An 8908-nucleotide genomic window follows, 5' to 3' on the forward strand; every position below is an offset into this window, starting at 1 on the left:
CCTAAGTGTATTGCAAATATTAAGTATTTGGGTACATGAAAATGCCTATTATGGTACCTGGTACATGCTAAGTACTCATTTACTGTTAGCTATTACTATAACCTGCTTCTTTTAAGCTCCTATGAATGAAAGGCAATTTTCTAGGTGCTGCATCATAGGAAACAGAGAAAATGAGAGGGTCATTAGAAGCTGTCTGCCCACTTTGTGTAACATAAGAACAAAGCATTCATGAGGACTCAGAAAAAAAGTCCTATAATTAGACTCTCAAAAAGAAGGGAGAGTGGAAATGGGCATTGCATTTCTTTCATGTAGAGAGCTGTCTCTGTATACTTGTTTTTCTAAGTCTGGCCACTTCTCTGTGAGGCTGTAGCCTGGGTCATATGATTGCCAATGTAAATATTTACCCATATGGTAAACTTGATACCAAATTAACTTAAAATTTCATGTTACAATTGTTAAAACTTCACTGAATATTTTATTTGCAAATGAAAATTGAGGATTTTGTGTGGTTATGTCCTTGTGATTGTCTATATTCCGATTTCATGTTCTTTTAATTCTTTTATCACTTTCAAAGGCGTAGAGTATTTGAAGAAGTATTTAGTTATCTTGGAACCATTTTTAGATGTTAAAATGTTCTGATTGCTGTTATGATTTCTTGCTCTTTTTCAGCAACAGCTGTGCACTGATATCCCACATTTTCCTTTTGTATTTTAGTGGTTTGTGATACATCCTAAGAAAATGGCAGTACTATAATTGCTGCATGATGATAGTGAAAGAAACAACTGTAATATGAAAGTGTGAAATTAAGTTAATTTGGTAGCAAGTTAACCATATATGAAATTCCTAAATGATTTCTTCCTTATATGGACCTCCTGTGGGTTTGTTTTGTGTCTGCTTTTGCTGTTGGTTTTTGAACAAATTTTTCTTTGTGCATAGCTGGTTATCTTTAAAGTCACTGTTGAACATTTCATATGAAAGCAAAGATAAGTTGAGGTTCCAGATGACGGCATCTTCCTGCAGAGAGTGTTTACTTTTCCCTTGCAGGCGGGGGGGGGGGTAGTTTANNGGGCACTAGAAATCCCAGAACAACTTAATTCAATCGTGGAATATTACCCAAAGCTAGGCTTCGGTATCTCTGAAAGCTGAAACGTGCCATTAACACGTAATCTTAAAGTGCAGTCCTTTAGAGTTCGTTTTTAATTTGAGGTATAACTGACATGTAACATCTTACTAGTTTCAGGTATACAACATAATGATTTGGCATACGTGTACATTGCTAAATGATCAACATGATAAGTCCAGCTAACATCCATCACTATAGTTACCAATTTTGTTTTCTTAGGATGAGTACTTTTAAGATCTGTAGTATGTAATTATTAACTTTAGTCACCCTGCTGTACATTACATCACTGTGTTTTATTTTATATCTGGAATTGTGTACCCTTTGATCTCCTTCACCCATTTTACCCACCCCTAACCCCCACCCCTGGCAACCACCAATTTGTCTCTGTATCTATGAGCATAGTCTTTGTTTGTTATTAAGAGTCCACATATAAGTGAGATCATACAGTAATTTTTTCTCTATTTCACTTAGCATAAGGCCTTCAAGGTCCATCCATGTTGTTAGCATTTTCATTTTCTTCAGATAAATACCCAGAACTGAAGTTGTTGGATTCTATGGTAGTTCTGTTTTTTATTTTCTGAGCAACCCCCATACTTTTTTCCATAGTAGCTGCAGCAATTTACATTCCCACCAAGAGTACACAAGGGTTCCCTTTTCTCCATAACCTCATGCTTGTTATTTCCTGTCTTTTTGAGAATAGCCATTCTAACAGGTATGAGGTGATACCTCATTGTGGTTTGATTTGCATTTCCCTGATGACTAGTGATACTGAGCACTATACTGAGCACTATACTGAGCACTATAGACGTCTATAGTTGGCCGTCTATAGTTCTCCTTCGGCATAATGCCTATTCAGATCCTCTACCCATTTTTTAAATTGAGTTTGTTTTTGCTAAGTTGTATGAGTTCTTTATATATTTTGGATAGTAACTCCTTATGAGATCTATGATTGGCAAACATATTATCCCATTCAGTAGACTGCCTTTTAGTTGTGTAGATGATCTCTTTTGCCGTGCAGAAACTTTTTCATTTGATGTCATCTCACTTGTAGTCTCACAGTTCAGTTTTTTTTTTTGAACTAGCAAGAAAAGCAAAAATACCACCTATTTTCTTTAAAAGTTCTATGGTTTCATGTTTTACATTCAAGTTGTTAATCCATTTTGAGGTGGGGGGGTCATGTAGACAGTGGTTTCATTCTTTTGCATGTGGCTGTCCAACTTTCTTAGCACCATTTATTGTAGTCTGTCCTTTGCCCATTGAGTGTTCTTGGCTTCTTTGTCCTAAATTAATTGATCATGTATGCATGGGCTTACTTCTAAGCTTTCTGTTTTGTTCCATTGATATCCGTGTCAATACCATACTGTTTAGATTACTGTAGCTTTGTGATATAGATTGAAATCAGGGAGTGTGATGCCTCCAGTTTTGTTCTTTCTCAAGACTGCTTTGCCTATTTGGGGTCTTTTATGGTTCCATACTAATTTTAGGATTGTTTGTTCTATTTGTGTGAAAAGTGCCATGGAATTTTTATCAGAATTGCATTGAATCTGTAGATTACTTTGGTTAGTATGTACATCTAACAGTATTAATTCTTCAGTCCATGGGCATGGAGTATCTTTCCATTTATTCATGCCTTCTTCAGTTTCTTCCATCAGTGCCCTATAGTTTTCAGTGTACAGGACTTTAACTTCCTAGGCTAAATTTTTTCCTGAGTATTGTATTCATTTATGCAATGATAAAATGGAATTGTTTTCTTAATTTCGCTTTGTTTGTTTTTAGTGTATACAAACAAAACACACTTTTCTGTATTGATTTTGTGTCCTCCAATTGTACCAAATTTGCTTATTAGTTCTAACAGTCTTTTAGTGGAATCTTTAGCGCCTTCTCTATAATTTTATCATCTGCAAACAGTGACAGTCTACCTCTTCCTTTCCAATTTGAATGCCTTTTATTTCTTGTTCTTGACTAATTACTCTGGCTAAGACTTCCAATTCTATTTTTAAATAAAAGATGTGAGAGTGGGCATTCTCATCTTGTTCTTGGTCTCAAAGGACAGTCTTTCAGCTTTCCCCTGTTGAGTATGACATTATCCATGAGTTTGTCATATATGGCATTTATTACAATTAAGGTATATTCCCTCTATATCCACTTTTTTGGGAGTTATTAAATACATAAACGGATCTGGAATTTTATCACATGTTTTTTCCACATCTACTGAGATGATCATATGATTTTTATCCTTCATTTTGTTGGTGTGGTGTATCACACTTACCAATTTGTGGATGTTGAACCATCCTTTCATCCTTGGAATGAATCTCATAGGATCAAGGTATATGATTCTTTTAATGTATTGTTGAATTCAGCTTGCAGATATTTTGTTGAAGATTTTTGCACCTACGTTCATCAGGGATATTGGCCTGCAATTTTTTTTCTTGTGGTGTCTTTGTCTGATTTTGGTATCAGGGTAATGATGGCTTTGAAAAATGAGTCTCCTCCTCTAAGAGTTTGAGACGGATTGGTATTAAGTCTTCTTTGAATGTTTGGTAGAATTCACCCATGAAGCCATCAGGTCCTGAACTTTAGTTTCTTGGAAGGTTTTTGATTGCTGATTCAATTTCCTTATTACTAATTGGTTTGTTTAGATTTTCCATTCCCTCATGATTCAGTCTTGGAAGGTTGTATATTTTTATGAATGTATGTATTTCTTCTAGGCTGCTAACTTGTTGGTATAGAATTATTCATTGTAGGCTCCTGATCATTTGTATTGCTGTGGTATCCGTTGTAATGTCTCCTTTCCTTCCGATTTTAATTATTTGACTCCTCTCTTTTTCCTCGTGAATGTAGCTAAAGGTTTGCCAACTTTGTTTCAGTTTATCACAGAACCAGCTCTTGATACCAGCTCTTCAATGATCTTTTCTGTTTTCTTTTTAGTTTACATACACACACACACACACACACACACACACACATATATATACATATATATATTTACAAACATATATATTTGCTCTGATATTTGTTATTTCCTTCCTTCTACTAACTTGGGGCTTCCTTTGTTCTTTTTCTTCTAGTTCCTTGAGGTGTAAAGTTAGGTTGTTTGAGATTTTTCTTGTTTCTTGAGGTAGGCGTTTAGTGCTATTAATTGCCTCTTAGAAGTGCTTTTGTTGCATCTCATTTTTTTTTATTTCTCTTTTGATTACTTCATTTACCCATTTGTTGTTCAATCTCCATATATTTGTGAATACTAGTTTTCCTCTTATAATTGATTTCTAATTCATACCGTTGTAGTCAGAAAAGATGCTTGATACTATTTCAATTCTCTTAAATTTATTAAGACTTGCTTTGTGGCCTAACATATTTCTGTCCTCAAGAATGCTGCCTGTGCACTGAGAAGAATGTGTATTCTGGTGTTTCTGAAAGGAATGTTCTGTATAAATCAGTTAAGTCCATTTGGTCTAACATGTCATTTAAGGCCAGTGTTTCCTTATTGATTTTCTGCCTGGATGATCTATCCACTGATGCAAGTAAGGACTTAAAGTCCCTACTATTAATATATTGCTGTCTATTTCTTTCTTTTGGTCTGTTAATGTTTGCTTTCTAAATTTAGGTGTCTTTAGAATTCTAACAGAAATCTCTAAGTATGTGTTAGGACTCCTCCCCCTTGGTGGTCTTGAACTTGAATTTTCATCCCAGGATGTCTCCGAGTGTATTGAAATCTCTGTCCTACTTATTAGCCTCTCAGCCACTGCTCGTGGAATTGTCAGACACCTTGAGACAGAAAGCAGTGCCAAGTGCCAGGCTCACTTCTCTGGCTTTTCTTCTCTGTAGGATCTTAATGCCACTAATCTAATCTTTGTACCTTGATAGGTCCCCTATGCCTTCAAATAGAGGTTTTTAATACTTTGTTCAGATTTTCTAGTTGCTCTCATTGAGAAACGTGTTACATTGCCAGAAGTTGAAATTCTCCTCACTCTGTGCATGGTAGACATGGGCTTAAATGACACATAACTGAGTGTTATGCTGGGCGCTAAACAAAAGGGTCATATATGTTTTGTCTAATAATCCTCATAATAACTCTGGATTCAAGATTTTCCGCTTTAAAAACAAAGGTAAAGACATTGCCTAAGAATATGTGCCTAGCAATTTTGAGATGTGGAGTTGTATACATGTAGTTCTAACTTTGTCCCCAACTATTATGCTAGTTTCTGCAGTTATTCACAATAAATAAGACAAGTTTGTTTCTTTTTCTTCACATACTAGTAAATGCAACTGTAATCACAGTTATAAAAGTATTTATGAAAACATCAACATTTCAATTTAATATAATTTCCTGTCATGAAATATCCCTCTTTGGACATTTTTTTCCAAACGTTTAAAAATGTGAAAAACCAGTCTTAGCTCATGAGACATAGAAAAAACAGACAATGGACATTTGGGCATTTCGGACTACACCTGGACCACAGGCTGTCTTTTGCCAGCTCCTACTCTAGATGTGTGTCTGTACGAACATATCAGAAATATATAGGTGAATATGAGCATGAGAACTTCAGCAGTTCTAGAAAAGCTAGAGGCCAAATAGACCTGGCATTCATGTGTGGAAGATTTCTTTTAGGCTTTCTGCAATTGTAGGGAAAAAAAAAAGAGCCAGTGTTCCATAGTGATTGGTGACAGTGGTGAGTCACAGGAATGTATATTGTTATTTTCACACTATGATTTACCACGAAAGTAAATAATGCTCTGGGATTGTTATCCTTAGACCACTATATAAGCATTTAACATTTTCTTCCCACTGTGCTCTTTACGTACCTGAAAGTTTCTCTGCGCACAGTGGCGACGGTAGTAATTTGGGATTTCAGGGAGACGGCCCTAAATGCAGGCAGTTTGTGCACAAACTATTTCACGTGAACTTTCCTCACTGGCCCATCTCCAAAACAGACTTCTTTGATGAACATGTTTTTCTGTGGCTTGGAGGTATTCATGGCAGTGATGATAATAAGACTTGGCACTTCTGTGGTGTTTTCTCCTTTCAAAGTGCTTTTCTCTAAAAAGAATCTAAAGGGTACATTTCAAGCCCATCTTCTTTTCACAGCAGTAGGAGCCATAATTTTTTCCCAGCTCCAGAGAATCACTGTAGCCTTTTCGAAAGCATGCAGTTAGTTTGCACCCAGAAAACCCTCTGACCAGCATTTTTTCTTCAAAAACTACTTTTTGCCTTTTTAATTCTGTCTTTTCTGGTCTTCCATTACACAAATTGCAATTCATTATATAAATGAAAGTTTACTCACCTGAACCTTTGTCTCTTGGTGTAACTTGACTTACCTGAGTAGTTACATTGACAAAAATATCATGTATCCACTTAATCTGGATTTTTTTTCCATGCTGCCAAAACTTATACAGTTCATATATGATAAGCACTAGAGGAGTAAGAAGGAAGTTTAGGTAATAGCTTTCCCAGGGGGCTCAGTCACGTGGGAGAGACAGACTTGGAGGGTAGGTCCCATTTCTGTGCTTTATAGCTGACTGCATGTGCTAATAGAGACCTACGGGCCCATGGGTTCCAGCCCCTGACAATAGTGCTTATTCCAAGAATTACCTGGGATTATGCCCTACTTTTGTGAAGTGGATTTCTCTTCCCCTGGCACCAAATGCCCGCCATCGTCTACTTCTTACCTGTTAGCTCTAAGCATCCACTCTGAATCGACCTCTCTGGTGCACTAGACTTAACTTCCTGTTTAACTCAGGTGTGCATCCTCCTTGGTTTCAGCCCTACTGAAGCTTCGGGGAAAAGAATTTCTCCCTTAGTCCTGTACCCAAAAGACCACGATAGTGTGGCTGACCTTTGGCCTGAGGGAGAAGTTTCTGGACACACAGCACAAATGGGAATAATATAATTGAGTTGAACAACTGCAACAAGAGCACAAAGGAATGAGCCAGACTTCTCTGTGTGGATATCGGTAATTGTCCCGATTTAATGGCTTCCTCCATGAATAAATATCCGCATCCAGAAAAGAGAAAATAAAAGCAATAATTACAACTGTGGCTTCTGTTGCCAGATCCAAACACATAGGAAGTGATTTTTCCTGTTAAGTAGAGTTCAAAATCTCACATGCTGTAGTTTGCTGTTCCATTTATATTTTCACCAGTGGCTATATTAAATTTTTGAAATTTGATTCCCTCAATCTTTGAGTAGATGCCTATTCTCATCATGCATCAAGCTCAGGAAGTTTTCCACATCTGAAAAGTTGTATTTTCTTCCATAGACACAGCCTACTTTTGATTAAGCTGAGTAGAATGGCCAAGCCAGTGAATAGAGCATCCAAAAGGATAATAACAGTGAGGTGTTCTCTTTGTGGGACTACATCAATTCAAGCAGGAAAATCGATGCACCTGGGGGGAGAGTACAATACTATTCCAGCATCATTAATGCTCAGGAGACAACAAAAAATCACAGGGAGAAAAATGCACTCAACTTTGGCCATGCAGAGAAACAGCAGGAGAGGTGGCTAAGCTTCTACTCGGTCACTAAGAAGAGAATGTCCATTTGAGAGGCATTGCCAGGTTTACTTTTAGTGATTCTAGCTACTGAAAGAAAACCCATATATTTAAATTACTGTTGGCTTTTCAAAGTCTTCGCCAATTTTGTTTTTCATCACACTTACTTTAGAAGGAAGGCTAACTAGTGGTATTTTCCTTGCTTTCCTGGTAACAAAGCTTGAAAGATGGTGAGTTCAGGAAGGACAAAGTTGCGTCATTGAAGCCAAAAATAGACCTTGTTAAAGTGAAACGTTCCACTTAGCTGCTTTGCTCACTGAGCTATACAATTTCGGTTACACAAATCTTTAGACTTTGAAGGTCTCCCTCTTCTTAAAACTACTAAAAGAAACTGCCTTGAAAGCAAATAATCCCTGTCTGGTCTCCCCCTTGTTAAATGTAAAATCCAAAGGAGCTTGGAGGAATTATGGAGAAATCAGCCTCCCTCAGTAATGTGTAAAGTCCTCCAAGAAAAGGAGAAGTCCTTCTTGTATTTCCCCTTGTATCAGTCACCTGTGCTACAATAATGGTAAGTAACAAACTGACCCAAAATGTGCCTTACAACAGACCTGTAGATTGGCTATAGTTCAGCTGAGGTAGGATGGACTCCAGGCTCAAGGTGTGTCTCTAGCTTGGATTCAGGCCTCTTCCCACATATCTCCACATTCTCCTTGGACCAGTGGCTACCCAGGATAGGCTGTTCTCGTAGCAGTCACAGGAACACAAGAGGGTAGTAAACCCAACCATGTGAGCATGTATAAAGCCCATGGTTCTGTCATAGCTGTTAACGTTTCATTGACCAAAACAAATCACATGGCCAAGTCCAAAGTCAGTAAGTAAGGACATACACTTAGCCACCATGAAGCCAGGGTAAGCATGTGTATCTATAAGGAAGGAAATGAAGTATTACAAGCTGTGCCCTACCTTAGCCCCTAAATGGAAGGGAGTTTCTCTGGTTGGAGCTGGAAGATTGCTTTAGTAATAGGGAATGTTTCTCTTTTGCTCGTTCAGGAAAAAAACACCTATTTGCTCACCTGAGCAGCTTTATTCCATCTATTAAGGTCAGTGGGGATTGACTGCTTTCATGGATCTTTAGACAATTCAGTTAAGTTAAAAAGAAAGGAAACATGTTCTTCTGTGGCCTCTAAAAAGCCTGGAGCTGTACTGTCTGATATGGTATCATTAGCCATTTTGGCTACCTGAATTTGCAGTTTTCAAAATGAAATAAAACTTAAAATTCAACTGCTCATTCACACT

Source organism: Ursus maritimus (assembly GCF_017311325.1).
Source record: "Ursus maritimus isolate PB19 chromosome X unlocalized genomic scaffold, ASM1731132v1 scaffold_X1, whole genome shotgun sequence".
Lineage (NCBI taxonomy): Eukaryota > Metazoa > Chordata > Mammalia > Carnivora > Ursidae > Ursus > Ursus maritimus.